The sequence below is a fragment of the Dreissena polymorpha genome, chromosome 9, assembly GCF_020536995.1.
Source record: "Dreissena polymorpha isolate Duluth1 chromosome 9, UMN_Dpol_1.0, whole genome shotgun sequence".
Lineage (NCBI taxonomy): Eukaryota > Metazoa > Mollusca > Bivalvia > Myida > Dreissenidae > Dreissena > Dreissena polymorpha.
In genome coordinates, this window is record NC_068363.1 from 15808341 (window position 1) to 15826586 (window position 18246).

At 33.7% G+C, this 18246-nt stretch overlaps 1 pseudogene; it reads left to right on the forward strand.

The window, feature by feature from the left end:
- Positions 1 to 17181: 17181 nt before the first annotated feature.
- Positions 17182 to 17549, forward strand: LOC127845880 (uncharacterized; annotated as a pseudogene).
- The last annotated feature ends 697 nt before the right edge of the window (positions 17550 to 18246 follow it).

The following is an 18246-nucleotide window of genomic DNA, read 5'->3' on the forward strand; positions in this document are numbered from 1 at the left end:
GCTCTGGACAAACCAAACATGAAATAGTTTGCAAAATAAGCAGTCAAAAGTTTAATTTTAATCGAATCGAAAATAATCGAATCGGACCATTTGGTATCAAAATCAAACCGAATCGAATGATGGGTGAATCGTTACTGCTCAAATTATCATATGAACATGCCCAGGAGTTGATTTGAATGATATGTGTGATGTTGTAGTCACGAGTCCGCATGGCGAATGGAAAGCGTTGTCACACAATCAACGAGTGCTATTCATCCTACATTGTAATATTTCATGTTGTATACATCTCTTTTGATATAACAATAAATCGGAATGACTCTTGAAAACAACAAATCGGTTCATGATGCTCGATTCACGCGATGTAACAGGTCGTTTCTATGTGTTAACCATGTCGTTTCCGCGACTTACTATATCTAAATAACTCATTTCCACGACTCAATAACTCGTTTTCACGAGTTGTTTATCTCTTTCCCACCAGTTATTGGAACGAGTGACGAAAACCGTTGGATCTTTTAAATAAGAATCTAGAACGACATAAATAAAAGGATGCACATGCCACACTTGTGCCACCGTACATAATCAATACAACATCTATCATTTCCTTCTTTCTATAAGTGATTTATAGTTTTTACTCATACTAATGTACACACACTTACTTTGTATACAAACAACAACCGAGATTAACAAAATTAATTAAAACATTAGTCCCTAAATACTTGTGTAAATACACGTACACGACGTTGTAAATTGAATTATGGTAGGCCGCAGACCGGTATTTAACTGATCAACGGCTAATAAAAATACAAACAAACAGGTATTCATGTAAATACTGTGGTGTGAACAATTAATATCGAACCAAGTATCTACCATGGAAAGAAATGCTGAGGGCCAAATAATCGCACTAGTGACCAAAGAAAGTAAACGCATTCATAAGAACATTCGAACTTAGGCATGGTTCATCGTTCAGCAAAGCATTGGGTAATGTAGATGGTGTGGTGTCTTAACAACAATTGAATTTGATTTAAGGAGGACAAAGAAGTTATTTCATACAAAAGAAATTTACTATTTAGACCAACAATGCAAATGTGTCTTTAAATAAGGCACGGAGTGTATATTGACAGGAGATGAATCGAGTATTTGACCCTTACTTTAGTAAATTCAATCTTATGCAAAAACTATTCATCCGATTTTATTGGTTTATACGTTATCTTGTTGCTTATTAATTCCTCTTTCAAAAAAATATAACTTTTAGTATATTCCTGTTGTTATTAATGGATTTATAGCGAGTTAAACACAAGAAATACAAATTTTATGTTTTACCACCGCGCGTTTTAACGTGTCGTGGCTATCGATCTTTTACGATTAGCGTACAGCGAAGCGCCGAGGTTATACATTTTGATGTACCCACTCACGTCTTTTGTTAAATTATAGTTTCATTTCTCGGCCGATTTTGACAAATTATATATCATTAGAAAGCTTACGTTACGCAGTAAACAGATATATCAATATATATTAAGTTTTTCTGCTGATTTCGACAGCCCGGCGAGTTATAACTTTAACTTTTGCAAATATCATACCGTTTTGGAGTTTTAGAATCTAGATTTACGGTTGACATGTTCGTACTTAATACCAATTTGTAGCGTTTATATTTGGAGTTCAGTTTTAAAAATTACATCTTGCTTAGGAGAAAAGAATTCTGTATACGATAGAAAAAAATTTTGTTTAAAAACCAAAGTAATTAAGGAATGAAGGCGGGAAAATGTAGCGCGCGTTCCTAACGCACTGAACTGATGCTACGGTCTTGGCGATTATGCTTTTGTTTAGAAATCGGCCATTGAATTTCTTTTGCCATCTTATTATATTTTTTATGGAATATATTGTAGTATTTTGTTCACGAAACATATCAATAAAGCTTATTATAAATGAATCTTAATAAATTAACGATTTCAGCTCTTGTTTATAACACAGAAAGGTTGTAAAATTTATGATGAAACAGCGTATATAGCGGACCCTCTCGATATTATTCGGCTTTGCATGCATACTTGAAATAAAATGGGTGTCAAAAACATTCATCGTTTGCTGTTTATTATCAACAAGGTAATTATGTATAATTATTTGAAATGTTATTTACCTTAAATTATCAATTTATTAAAGATTCTTGAAAATCACGGTCCGTGTTACGCGGGTCATTTCGTATTTTGACATCAGGGCATCATGTCCAACTATTGAAAATCAGATTTTTTCGCCGGGACGATGACGGCTTGGATTTAGACAGGCAGACAGATAGTTTATTCAGACTTAAACAACAGTACATCGTCTTCAACTCAAATATATAAATTATTTTTAGACGAATTGTTAGGTGATTACACATATAGCAGTGATGATTCTGAGAATGTTGCCATGTTTCTTATCCGTGTATTCTAGAGTCCATGGTTTGAGCATTTTTATCGCGGTGTTCAAAAAAAGATATCTCAATAATCTTGTTTATTGATAGATCTGTGGTTTTATTGCCCCTGTGTTCAGCACAAACCAATTATCTCGTTATGATCAGATACTGTGCCGACCAATACTAAATAACACTATGGTGTCATACGCCACAGCAGGGACCTATACTTGTATATTGGTCCCTAACCACAGGTGGCAATGTCTGGTCAGATTACACTTTTTATGATACCTCCATGTCTTCTCGTGGTATTAGTGGTCATTTCTTGGAGTAATGTAACGCCCAATACTCAATTTTGCGTTTATGAGATATGTAGCGTATTGAAAACATTTATAGTCATCTGCCCATACAGATTGCCATAAACTAAATACTGTATAGATGTCAGCCAGCTAAATCACAATAATTATAAGTGCTTAATACCTATACATGTACATTTTAAACATTTAAAAATCTAATACTTAACATTTGACGTATTTAGCGGGTACCGGTAAAAAAACTCCGTCATTTCGTAGTCCTATAAAGAGTGTATGAATAATCTTTCCGAAAAATACAAATAATACAGTGTTTTAATTTAGAATTCTATATATTTATAACTCTGTTAACTTATAAAGATATTTCAATATACATGCATAGACAGTTGACCGTGATTTTCAAGAATCTTTAAATAATTTTAATTAATTTATAATTTATGGTTAATAACCTTTCATATAATTTTACATAATTACCTTTTTGATAATAAACAACAAACGATGAATGTTTTGACACCCATTATATTTGAAGTATGCAAAGCCGAAAAATATCAAGAGGGTCCGCTATACATTTGTATACGCTGTTTCATCATAAAATTAACACCCTTTCTGTGTTATAATCAAGAGCTGAAATCGTAAATTTATTAAGCTTCATTAATACTTAGCTTTATGGATATGTCTCTAGAACAAAATATTTCAATATATTTCATAAAAAATATAATAATCATGGCAAAGGAAATTCAATGGCCGGTATCTAAACAAAAGCATAATCGCCAAGACCGTAGCATCAGTTCAGAGCGTTAGGAACGCGCGCTACATTTTCCCGCCTTCATTCCTTAATTACTTTAGTTTTTAAACAATTTTTTTTTCTATCGTATACAGAATTCTATTCTCCTAAGCAAGATGTTATTTTTAAAACTGAACTCCAAATATAAACGCTACAAATCGGTATAAAGTACGAACATGTCAACCGTAAATCTAGATTCTAAAACTCCAAAACGGTATGTTATTTGCAAAAGTTAAAGTTATAACTCGCCGGGCTGCCGAAATCAGAAGAAAAACTCAATATATAATGATATATCTGAAAACTACGTTACGTTAGCTTTCTAATGATATATAATTTGTCAAAATCGGCCTAGAAATGAAACTATAATTTAACAAAATACGTGAGTGAGTACATCAAATTTATAACCTCGGCGCTTCGATAAAAGATCGATAGTTACGACACGGTCACGTGACTTAGACACGACAAGATATTTGGCGTAACGGTCCCGTTTCTTATCCGTGTAATCTAGAATCCGTGAATAAGGCTATTTATGTCTTTGAAACCGTGTGATATTATATTAATCCAGTACACACATAACAAGTGCATCTGCTGGCCAATTAGAGAAAGCGTTGTTCTGAACCTCTAACTGTTTATACAAGCACGTAGGAAAGCTTCTGTTTGTCGTAATAAAAAACGTACTAGAAATTCGTCATTTTTGTAATCAAAGCTGCCTTACGTAAAGTTTTGCATTAAACAGATACTACGCATGAAGCTTCATGTAAGCCAAACATTTTAGAAACAAAATGTTGAAATAAGTAAATACGTGCAAGTCAATCAAGTAATATTTGAACATATAAATACTATTCCAGCCTTGTGTATAATCAAATTAAGAGGATCCTCTCCCGAATATATTATCGAATGGTTTAAATGCCAAATTCAGCCGGCGTAGCTTCAGACCAAGCATACAATTGTACAGTCTGATCAGAAGCTACCATTTCCATTATAAAACCACGCGAGATTTCGTGGTCTCATGAGTGGACAGCATTATAGCAACGTCTATGACATCTAAATCCAAAAGGAAGTGTGATTCATTAAAGAATAATATTGGTCAAATAAAACACGCGTTGGTCGTCTTAGGATAGTTAAACAAAGAATGCACACGTACTCAAAGCTATTCTGTGTACAGATCACAGGCGCTCATGTGTGCTTTGAAATTTTATTTTCTGCCTGGCAACAGTTGTGCGCGAATAGGACCGACTGATGTTCGATGAATTGTGATGGCTTTCGGTGTCATATATTATTTTAACTTGCAAACAATTCTCATAAGTAAGGAATGCTAAATATTATCGTATTGTTGCATGCGATAAGCACGATATTTATCAAACTATGTTTATGTTTGCATTGGTTAACTAACATGGTTTAAAACAACATGATGTCTTATAACTTTGTCATTGAAACGTCATACTGAATAGAAAACAGGGATTGGTCTTAATATTTTTGACATATTTTGTTTTGAAATATCTTCATTTACCATTGAAGGGTATTCAATAAGATGGCTTAGTTTTGTTTTCAATATAAAAATTGCCAAAAAAATAGTACATGTACACACGGTTTAATAGGTTTTCTTTTGAAAAATATTATATGTATCTTTACAAACATATTAACTATTAAATAGACTGATGTAAATCGGGCCGATTTGTTCAGGTTTTCTATAAATAATACTACTGTATTTTATTAAAGTGCAACATGCTTAGTAACGGTGGTTTCTTAACTTATTTTCGTTAGCGCAAAAGTATATATATTGAGACATATGGAAAACGATAGTTGTTTCAGGATTTGTTTTATTTGTACAGTCGCGGATTTGTGCAATTCCGATAAGGACGCATGAAACAGAGTCCTCACTAAGACGTACACCTACCATGAGGCATTTAAATGCAAAACGGAAGTCACACATTTTAAACATGTATACTAATAGTAAGAAAAGACAATATAGTTTTGCTTCGGCCAATATGTTGCAGCAGAACTACAGTGTTGACAAAAAGGTCTAAGTGGTGACCGTGGCCTATCAATTAATTACCAGTTCCCTAGCAACTGGGCTACCCCGGGGTATGTCTGTTATATGGCAATGTTCAATCAAGTTTTGTATATATTTATATCAAGGTAAAATGTCATATTCACATATATCATCCCCCAATTTGCTTTCGGCCACCTAACACCCGGACCTCGACATTGATACGTACAGTTTAACTATATAAAGTAATGCGTTCGAAAACGAACAACGAGCAGGTTGAAATGGTATATCTTTTTTTTTTGTTTTTTTTTTTTTTTTTTTTGTTTTTTTGTTTTTTTTTATTCAATATAATACATACAATGTATACATGTATATTATCATACAACATAGTGGTTGTACAAAGCAATTAAGTTTAGACATGTTATACAAGATATGCTAATATATATTTTTTTAAAAGAGAAAAAAAAACAACAGAAGAATAGTTATGAAAAATGATGAGTTGTATAAAGTCGGAAGAAAGCATACTGGACTTGTGTGTTTTGTTGTATATTCACAATGATCTTATAAGATGGAAAAAATTATATACAAAAATATTTTAGAAATATAAACTAACATTAGAGTGAAATGTATATAAGTGGACAAACATTATAAGAATTTAATCCGATTCCATTTTTGTTCAAAGATTTGTAATGTGTCATTACTGAGGGCTATTTCTTTCTCAATCTGGATTTTTAGTTTAAGACTATTGACAAAACAATTAAAATTTGGTACTTGTTTTTTGTACTTCATGTTAAAGATAAAATATTTCATCAATATAAGAATAAAATTCACAATATTATTACAGTCTATTGATTTCAATGAGTAAATTCCGAAACTTACATTTAAGAAAGATAGTTTAACGTTTAGTTGCTGTTGTTCAAGAAAAGATACTAATTGATTCCAAATAGGCTGGATGTGTTTGCACTCCCAAAAAAGATGTTCTATAGTTTCGATGTTTTCACCGCAGAAGTCACACAGATTTGAGTTAGATAATTTACATTTAAAGAGATATTTATTTGTAGCTATTATTCTATGAATGTATTTATATTGAAAATTTCTCAGTGTGCTTTCAATAGTTGCTTTATATGGCATGGTAAATATGTGTTTCCAATTAAGTTCATGTTCTCCGAAAAGGGCTTGCCATTTATTTTGGGTTTTGGAGTTTTCTGTAGGTTTTTTAATTTGCAGTGTGTAAAATATTTTATTCGGTTTGTTTTTTCTTCCAAGTATGTTTTCTACGAATGTTGTTTGAGTACATGGTGTATTATTTGTATTGATTTCAGATTTAATATGCATGGGTATGCTTTTGATTAGTGTGTAGTACTTCAGAAAATTATTTGAAGGTATTCCGTATATGTAGCATATATCATCAAAAGAGTAGAAATCCTTGATTCTGTCGTCATATAATTGGTCGACATATTTTATGCTTCGTTCAAACCAATCTTTATAGAAAAACGTCTTATTGTTTGAAGTTATGTCTTTATTGTTCCATAAAATAGTTTTACTGCTGGTTTTGGTTTCTAGGTTATGAGTGACATCACTCCATGCTGATAGAACATCAGACAGAAATATGTTTTTGTTTGCAATTTCATGTAAGATAGTATTGCTGATGTTACATTCAAAGAGTAAGGAGTCACCATATTGTTTTAGGATTTTCTGGTAGAATAATTTCCAATTACTCGTATTGGTATTATCTAGGTATCTTTTAACCCAGCTGCATTTGATTGCATTCAAGAATGAGTCAATGTTCGTTAATTGAATACCTCCATTTTCTACAGATTGAATTAACTGAGTTCGTTTTATTTTATCAGGCTTACCGTCCCATATGAAATTAAATATTGCTGATTTTATATCGTTAATAACATCATTTGGTGGGTTTGGGAGAACTGTTAATACATAAATTAGTTTAGGAAGTGCAAATGTTTTCAATACTGTGTTTTTTCCGATTAGTGTAAGTTTACGGTGATGCCATGATTTTAAGCAGTTTTTGAAATTCTGTAATTTAGGTAGTATGTTTTTAAGAACTGTATCCTTTTCATTATTTGTGAAAGTAATTCCTAACGTTGTGGCTTCATCGGATGTCCAATTAAATTTCATTTCTTTTTTATATACGACATTACTTTGTTTTAATTTACCTACTCGTAGCACAGTACATTTACTTTTGTTTAGTTTAAGACCCGATGTCATTCCGTAGATGGTTAGTGACTCTATTAGGTTATGGAAAGAATCGTAATTGTCGTTTAAGAAATAAGTTGCATCGTCAGCAAATAGGGATTGTTTGATATCTTCATCAGGATCTAGTGATATGCCTTTTATGTGTTTATTTGATTGGATGTGATGTGATAGATACTCGATGCAAATAATGAATAGCGATGATGAGAGTGGACATCCTTGTCGAACCCCTCGTTCGATGTTAAAACTATTTGAAAAGAAGCCATTGTTAATGATTATACTGTTAATATCGGTATAGAATAGTTTAACCCATTGAATGAGACTTTCACCAAAGTTCATATTTTCTAAGCAAGAGAACATAAATGAATGATCGAGTGAATCGAATGCCTTTTCAAAATCTGCAAAGAATATAAGACCAGGATTGTTTGAATTGTTAAAATAGTTTATGCATTCTTGGATAAGACGAACGTTTTCACCAATGTAACGTCCTTTTATGAAACCAGATTGAGATTTTGAAATGATTGATGGTAATATTTTTTTTATTCTGTTTGCTATACTTTTAGTTGCAATTTTATAATCATTATTTAGTAAACTAATCGGGCGCCAGTTTGATAAGGATTCTAAGTTTTTTCCAGGTTTTGGAATGAGTGATATAATACCTTGTTTTTGTAGCGTAGTTAAGTTTTCGTTGTTAAATGAATAGTTAAGTGAATTAATTAGATGTGTTTTTATATCATTCCAGAATATTTTATAAAATTCGATTGTGATGCCATCAGATCCTGGGCTTTTGTTATTTTGCATATCTTTAAGGGCTAATCCACATTCATATTCATTAAGTAATCCGTCGCACAGTTGTTTTTCCTCTTGGTTTAAAGCGTGATGTGTATTTTTAAAAAGGGTGTTATTTTCAACATTTTTTCGTTTATAGAGTGTTTCGAAAAATAAACGTTGTTCTTCTAGTATTTGAGTCATGTTTGTTATATCTTTGCCATTGACTACTATTTTGTGTACAGTTTTTTGTTCACTTCTACGTTTTTCAATGTTTGCGAAGTATTTTGTATTTTTTTCATTGTGTTCAACATGCTGTGCACGCGCTCTTAGTATTATTCCATTGAGATGTGTATGATAAATTCCGTCTAATATTTGTTTTTTTAATGTTATTTCATTTTCAATGTCGGTGGTATCCTTTGTGTTTGTTTGATGCAATTGTTTTTCAAGTGTTTCAATGGTTTTGATGGTTTCAGTTTCAAGTTTGTGTGTTTCTTTACGTTTAAATGATGTGTATCTAATTGTTGTGTTACGTATATTTCCTTTAATTACTTCCCATAAGGTGTTTGGGTTTGCATCTTTATTATTTTGAACTGTATTTAATATTTCCTGTTTTATTTGTGTTTGATATTGTGTATCCAATAAGATGCTGTTGTTAATTTTAAAGTATCCTGGGCCTCTTTCAGGTTGTATATTGTGCAGTTTAAGTTCAACTATAGAGTGGTCAGTCATAAATCCTGGTTTTATGTTACATGTGTCAATAATGTTGCAAAGAGATTCAGATATTAAAAAATAGTCTAATCTACAAAATATTGTTGGTTTTGTGTTTGAGTGCCAGGTGAATTTGCTTTCGTTTGGGTATACTGTACGCCAGATATCTATCATATTGTAGTTTTCAATTATGTTATTTAAAATGTTTCTATTTTTAGGATGAGTATAAATGTTTCCATTCTTTTTATCTAATAATGGGTTCAGGACAGTATTGAAATCACCGCCGATTATAATATTTTTATCTTGGTTACTAATTATAAAGGATTGTAATGTTTCGTAAAATGCGGAATCATCTATGTTGGGACCGTAAACGTTGATTAATGTAAGTTCTGTTTCATGTATTTTGATATCTATACTTGCTAGTCTGCCAATTATTATTTCGTTAAGGTTATCAACTGTGATCCCTATGTTACTTTTTATCAGAAAGGCAATGCCTTGTTTATTAGTACATTGTCCACTGAGGTAGATATCCCCGTCCCATTCATTTTTTAAGGTTTGCGCTAAAGTGTGTGTCAAGTGACTTTCTTGTAATAAGCATACATTATATTTTTTTTCGTCTAACCATTTGAAGATTTTTATGCGTTTATCTTTGCTGTTTAGCCCTTTTACATTTAAAGTACATAGCTTGATCATTTAAAAAAGGGTGATGTAAATGATAATGTATGTGTGCTTGTCCAGTTAGTTTCTATTTGAAAACGTGTCCAGTTGGTTTCTATTATAAGAAGTAAGATGTCTACACAAACAAACAAAATTAGAAAACAAAAATAAGGGATACAAAAGGATGAATATTCCATAAAAAAGAAGGAGTAAAAAAAAATAATCATAAATATGAGATTATAACAATAATAAACGACTGGTCTCCAATAGAGACATAAACAGCGCATTTCCTTACACTGGAAATACACAAACTAATTGAATTAGTGATCTGAGATACAAAAAGTATATATGTATAACACCGTAGATTATATGGTAGCTTATAGTAATAATAATAATAATAATTTTATAGCAAACATGAATATGCTAGTCCTCTTCTTTCTTTTTTTTTATCCTTTCGTTTTTGCTCCCATATAGACCGCGACAGTTCAACGACGCAATATTTATATCATTCATTGACAAAAATAGGTGGCATTAAATTATAAAGACAGTGTTTTTGTCTCTTCTTCAAAAGATATTTTAGTGAAATAGAAATAAAGGTCAGATAAGTACACTGTACACAACAATTCACCATCCAAGTTACAAAAATAGCTATTTCATAAAGAAAAACATTGTGTTTTGCTAAACATTATCATATGTAAGAAGATTTTTCTTCTAAACAGACATACATAGATTAAAAGAAAACAACACAAAATGTTATATGTACAAACAAAATACAAATATTATGTTAAGGGATGATGATTAAATACGGTTCTGTCAACATCGTATAAATGTAGGTAGTGATCTGAAAAAAAAACACGTATATATGACACCGTTCAATGGATGATGACTCTTTGAAGAAAAAAAAATCACTGTATAGCGAAAGTCGTTTTCTACCTAATATATAGCATTACAAGTGTACATATCCTGGTTTCCATGTGATGTAGATTTATATTCCAAAATTAAAAAAGAGTCGATCAACTAACGTACTGTGTGTGTGTGTGTGTGTGTGTGTGTGTGTGTGTGTGTGTGTGTGTGTGTGTGTGTGTGTGTGTGTGTGTGTGTGTGTGTGTGTGTACGTGTGTGTGTGTGTGTGTGTGTGTGTGTGTGTGTGTGTGTGTGTGTGTGTGTGTGTGTGTGTGTGTGTGTGTGTGTGTGTGTGTGTGTGTGTGTGTGTGTGTGTGTGTGTGTGTGTGTGTGTGTGTGTGTGTGTGTGTGTGTGTGGTATATCTTTATCATGTAAGCGCATTTTATCATGAAGCATACACGTTTGCGATCAAAATTCATTCATTTTTTTATAAAGATTATCGCTACAATATTCATCAACCTATATTCTTACAATAACATCAATTATGATTATGTATTAAAGTAGTATGTACTCTAATATTGAATTTATTTTTACAGTCTTCAGAGTTTTAAAATGCTAAAAATAAAATGAGGTGTAGTGAAAGATACCAGCTATCCTCAAATAAATACACACATTGATAATATGAATAACATGTATGTTGACCCTATATTATTTCACGGACTAATATTTTTATTTAAACGATAAAGTTATATAAGCAGATTTGTGAAAAAAGACAACTCATCTACGACCGATTAGATGACATATCAATTAACATTAAATGTCGTATTTTTGCAATGACATAAATGACTCAATCAATGCAAAATTGATATCGCGAAACGCTTCAAAAGCATTTCAATTAGTGCATTCAAGGCAAGTCAACCCTGAAAATCAAATTACGTGGTTGTCATGTCAAGGTAAAATTGTACGTAAATCGAGGGCATGTATATGACGCATGTTGCTTTCAATGTTGTTAATTATTAAATAAGTTTATGTCTCGACAGCATCCAAATAGTGTGTTATGAAGTCATTCGAGAGTAGGATGGTATTTTTGTATTAGTGATTCATTACTTTAATCCAATAGATCCGGCTGTATTCATTATATCTTCATAATAAAGTTTTTAAGATTTATATTATTTACGAAGTTGCTCGAAATAAAATGTAATAATGCGTGGGGTTAGTGTGTTTCGGCCAAAATAACAGCCATATCGTGAACGTATTTATAGTACGAAAATAGGGCACACTTGCTGCAAGCCGTCGAATCCCCTCCCATGTGTTGCGTTAAGTTTGTAAGTTAATCTTATTCTGGTAAACAACTCATATAGTCGGAAATATAAACTAGACAAATAGATGGATCAACTTAGTAAAAGAAAAAAATCGCATATTATGTGTGTTGTTTTTAAATATAAATGTAAACATGCTTACTTTAAAATCATTGTGATTGCATTCGACTAAGTACACCGTATTAAAGCCAGCATTTATAAAAACACGTTATGTGCATAAAACATTCATATACCAGTTTAAAAAAACTACACGTTATGTAATTTGTTTAAATCAGTCAAAACACGTTATGGACAACATTTATAACTGCATACTTTGTCATGTGTCAAAGTTAAACTAATGATCGCAAAACAGTTATAACTGCAAGCCGTGCCCTGTGCATAAATCTGTTAGGCTACTTGAAGAGCAAAACTTAAAAAACAACCGGCCATCGCTTATATGTGAACGCTTTGTTCTATGTTAATATCAGTCATGCTTTGGAATGGGCAATTCTCATAACGTATATCCGTTATACAATTTCAAGGACAACGCTTATAGCTGTAAGCTCTGTAATGTGAAAATATCAATTATATCAGTTGTGAATGTAACTACAATGCGATCTTATTTGAGTGTATTACATACAGGGACCAGACACTGTATGTTTGTGATTTATTTGACCACAATAATCAATTAATTGACCTTATTTCCGGAAGAAATGTGCAACATGTTCACCACATTGTTTATTGAGCTCACCTGAGTACAAATTTACCAAGGTGAGTTATTATCATCAACTATTATCTGTTACAAGAATCCGACGCATGAGTCTGAGTTCAAAATTCTTCAATCCCAATATGCGAAATATTTTTTAATTGTAGACCAATCTATTGTTGACACATATTTAAATAAGGTAGTAAGCCGCACAGCCATTATATAATGGTGGCTTGCTGTGGCCGAAGAATTTGTAAAGGAATATACCAATCTGCTTTTGATGTGACACTGCATGCGACATGTTTCTTTCTATAGAATATACATGCTCTTCCTATCACTCCCACTGATTGTCTTGGTTGTCATAAAGTTTGATTAACCTTGGTTTTATGCTCCTTATTTTGCTATCAACAGATTTTCCGCTAAATCATTTTTGTTTGCTTTCAATAAATGATCAATAAATGACTATTACCGGTCCGTTTTAAGTTTTCATGTGTTACTGCCATGATGCATTCAACGTTTTGATACATGTGGAAGACATGGGAAACTGCATGAAACAGTAGTTATATGTCTGGATTGACGAATGTGTAACCGCACGCGGTACTTATACGGTGGAAGTAGTTTAAACGTAGTTCTTAGTTACAAGTGACCGATAGGGCGAAGCGCAATCGTCATTTTATGAGTGTTTTGGGCGAAGTGAGGATCGATATTGCGTACTTGCATGTGAAAATTGCCAGATATTGTGTGTGTGTGTCTTTCGAGGTTTTATATGCCTTGTCGGGGGCTGCATTATTTGAGGACTCGGAGTGTATTCCAGCATTATGTCCCAATTTGCTTACTAACAACCGACATTTGGGACGAATTTTAATGATAAGTGCAATTTCAAGCTATTAAGTCTATAATAAATGATTTTGAAACTGTTGGTATGGTTATGTATTGTGGAGGAGGGGCATGTCTCCCGAAGGAAACCCCACATATACGGTATTTTGACAACAAACAAAATCACATTCTTTCGTCGACGGGGATTGAATCCGGACTCACGTAGGTAAGAAGCGCGTGTACTTACAACAATTTCATAAACAGGACCACCAGGTCGACAGGTTTCGTGTATTTTAGTCATTATTTCACTATATTCTGTCGAAATTGTAGGACTTGTTGCAGACTTTAAGAACCAAGTATGGCCATGGTCTGGTGTGATGCAGATATTTTTATTTTGTAACATAGTCTTTTAAATGTTAGCATTTAACACTTGATAGGCGACGTATCGATGATTATGATTTAACTTGTAGGCAAACGCAAATTAAAGCGAAGTAAGTAAAGCTGGGACGATTAAATGCAAAATGTTAAAATATGTATAATTAAATTTGGATTTGACATTTAATTAATAAAGAATATTTGTATGGTATTAGCTGCATATTTATATACGAGGAAAAGAAGTGAGGATTAACAATCGGTATCGATTGTTTTATAATCAAAAACCCATAATTATATTACTCACTGTGATCAACATAATTGGCCCCATCGCGAACTTCAAAAAATGTGAACCTTCAAAGAAAAACGATGGCAAATGAGATCTGCAAGCCACACAGAAAGGGCGGTTTTATTGGCTACATGACTCTAAGGCGACTGAGAGTCTAAGGACACTACGTGTGTGGTGTCTGTTCATCAAGTAGTTATTGCGGATGAAACTCATTCATGTAGGTATTTTTGTTTGTAATTATTACACTTAGACATCTTGCTAATTTATCCCATCATCAGACGTGCATTGTCGAAATAAACCACTGTGGAATAAATTTTCCTCTATTTCGGCAATGCTGAAATATAGCTGTCACGCGCGGCGGAGAATGGTCATATTACTCGGAATCAACTATAAAGTAATCATTTTTAATAAAATCGAATCAGATTCAACAAAACAAGCAATTTGATACCAAGATGTAATATATTTTTAACACATAATGCAACTCAAAAAGCAAAAAAACATTATTTACAAATATTACGTGCGCGTACTCCCGACGTCATTATTAACACGCCATACGACACAATGCATGTTTTTTCACGCTGCAGTTGATTAGTGTTTTGTTTCATTATTTCTTAAAAATCGGGGACGTAGAGGTATGACAAACAGAAAAACAGGTTAGTAACTGATCTTTTTGTAATGTAGTAGGCTCGGCACGATTAAAATAATGAAACAATGTTTGCTTAAAATAACTGGGATTTTCCGTGTAGTTCGATTTTCCTATTCTATTTTTGGAGAAATAATTTACGATTTAGAAAATTGATGGGATAAATCGAATACTAGGTCGGTGCCGAATAAAGCAAAGGTTATTCTGCTCGGCACGAAAATCTGAACCACGAGCCTTGGCGAGTGGTTCAGATTTTCTAAGCCTCGCAAAATAAACTTTGCTTTATTCGGCACTGACCTAGTATTCTCTATTTATCCGACCACTAAAGTCAGTCAATTAAAACTGTCATTGTTTCCGCTCATTTATTGTCCTGTAAATTAAAAATGCTTTTGCTATGAGTTGATATATAACGCTATATCTACATTACAAAAGCACGTGACATATTGTTGGACGTTTCCTTGTAACTATTTGGCCTGCAAACCCTATTCGACGTCTTTATAATGTAATAAACATACATACTGGAATACTAAGGATAAAATTACGTGCTAGATTTTATAATATTAATCCATTTATGCCTAGCGTCCAGAAAAAGGGCATTGGCAAACAGCGTATACCCAGAAATTTCAGACTTATTGTATAATATATAGTCACTTGTGAAAATAAGTAATAACTATAATAAACATTATGTAGCAGAAATATATTTGTTAACGCAATATTTTATCAGATAATTATCGTAATTAATTAATTTTAAGAATAATCTTTCCGAGATTGCTTAGTAGTTAACGAGATTTTGTTTTGCGAAAAATAGTTATTATAAAGAAGTAATATGCCACCATAGTTTTACTGTCTGAAAAGAAAATGAATGTTCATTACTTGGATATCGATTCAAAACAGATTAATAATTTAATCTTCGGTTCAAAAAAGATGGTTTATCTGCTTAATTAAGAACTATCACATACCATGTTTTCGTCGATGAGAAAGCTCCGCTGTGAAGCGAAAGAAATCAATGCTAGGTTCACACCAACGGCGCTTTGATGGCGCTTTAAAGCGGCGTGCAAAGCGGCACCATAACGTAACAATGCTTGAATAAAGCGTCAGTGTCGTAATAGATCGTGTGATAAAGCGGGACATTCGGCAAGAACGCCACATTTTTTTAAACTGTTTAAAAATTTTGGGCGCTCTGTCACGAATTGATTAAAGCGCCGAGAGCGTATCAAAGCTTAAAAAACCGGAACAAAACTCAGCAAAGCTTGACTCAAATCGTAGGAAAGCTTAACAGAGCTTGGTTTAAAGCGGAGACCCCAGTCTTCACGGTATGTCACCACTTGACACGCTTCGTTAAGATGGCTCAAGATTTGCTACGATCTGGCATGAAGATCTTACGCGAGGTCAGACGCTTTCATCAAGATATGACACGCTTTGTTACGTTTTCATAAAGGACTCTCCCGCTTTCCCACGAATTGAGAAGCTTTCATCAAGGATTGACACGTTTTGAAAGGCTTTGATACACTTGGCAAGCTTCCTCACGCTTTTGCACAATCTTTCACGATCTCCTACGATATGGCGCTCTTTCGTCATCTATATAAATAGCACTTGAGTACCACACCTTGCTATATGTAATGATTTGGCAGTACATGTACTAAAATACTAAAATTGGAACGATACACATTGCATTATTTTCAGCATCTCTATAAATAGCACTTGAGTTCCACACACTGCATAATTTTCAAACAAAGAGGACGTATCCTGAACCTGAAAAACTACTATTAAAAGCTCTATAAAGGTGAGAAATTCAATTATTATGCATATAATCTGGTCTAATTGTTGCGGAATTCAGTTACTCTTGCATAAAAAATGCCCATTACACAGCTAAGGTGCACCGTTGTCAAGAATTATGGAAGATATACCCGTTTTATAATTGAAAGAAATGTTTACAACTTTGCAACTAACGTGATTTTTAGCCTCAAAGCGGCTACGTATGCTACAAATAGCCGAAAGAAAATTCAATTTTAATTCTATTTCAAACAACTTTTTATCAGCAGAAAGTAACCTACTATATCACTACAAACGTTTTAGCCATTTAGAATAGACCTACTTTGTGAGTGATACCAGAAAACGTTGAAAATCAACGATATATTTTTAGTGACCTGAGTCACTTTCACTTTCAATTTACGAGTAAACAGCGATGTAAATTGACTGATTGTTTGTGAACACAATTAACTTGGCGGGCACTGCTTTTTGAGCTCAAAACAATTTGTTTTGCTAATTTTTGTATGGTTATGTCCAATAGCATATATATATTGTTTTTTGATAACCTTTATAAATAGAATATGAAAACATATGTAAAAATCGGTAAATAATTACGGATCCTCACCTTTATAGAGCCTTTAACACAAAGATGGGACCCAAGAGAGGTAGAGGTGCAGCAAGAAGAGCCGAAAAGAGACAGTCATAGGCCAAGTGGCTAAAAGGCCGAGGTCTCCAATACCACCGTCGGCAGAAGATGAAGAAATACTGGTTCCAGAGCCAGAGCAGCCACAGCCTCACCCTGCAGGGGATCATCTCCCAGTCATCACACCTGTTCCAGCAGCAGCCGCCAGCAAAAAGCGTACGTACAAACCATACTACTATGCACCACTAACAGAAGCGCAAAAAGAAGAGGTCATTGACTGGCTAAAAGACACACCTTCCATCTACTCAAAGAGACTGACAGATTATAAGGACCCGCAGAACAAAGAAAAGCTATGGGAGAAGAACCCCTTGTAGTTATGGTAGATCTTGCCTGTGTTTGCTGGTTTCTTGAGGGCTATGTGCTTTCCATCCAAGGCACCAACTGCATGGGGGACATTCCACCTCTGTTCAAACTGCTGGGCAAGGTGTCTCCAGGCTTCAGGGGTGGTAGGTGGGTTGAAAACTTCATCTTAATATACCTGTACAATTGTCGTGCACACTTCTGGAATCAGCTCTGATATTGTGGAGATACCACATCTGAATCCATATGCCATTGACCTGTAGTTGTCCCCAGTGGCCAGATGTCTCAATGTGATTGCCAGCTTGAGGCCAGTTGACAGGGGGTGCCTGTAGTTAGTCTGTTGCTTCTGGATGACTGGTGCCACACTTTCCAGGATATCATCAAAGACCTCAGGGTTTAATCTGGTGAAATTTCTGAAGGCACCAAGGTCTTCTAATCTGAGTTGTGTGTCCAAGAGGCTAGCGTAATGGCCATATTGCTGTCTTCTTTCTTCAGTTAGCCATGGCCTGGTCCAGCAGCTTCTGATAAATGAACTTCTACCTCTTGCTGGTATGTCAACCTCCCCTTGTCTTTGCTGTTCTTCCTCCCTGTTCTCTGCCTCAAGGGATAGTATATAGTTATACAACAGAGAGACAAACGTCATGTCTTCTTCGGATAGATCATGCTCTGGTACCTCTGGATCTTGTTGTTCTGCAATCGTGTTCTGGAGTA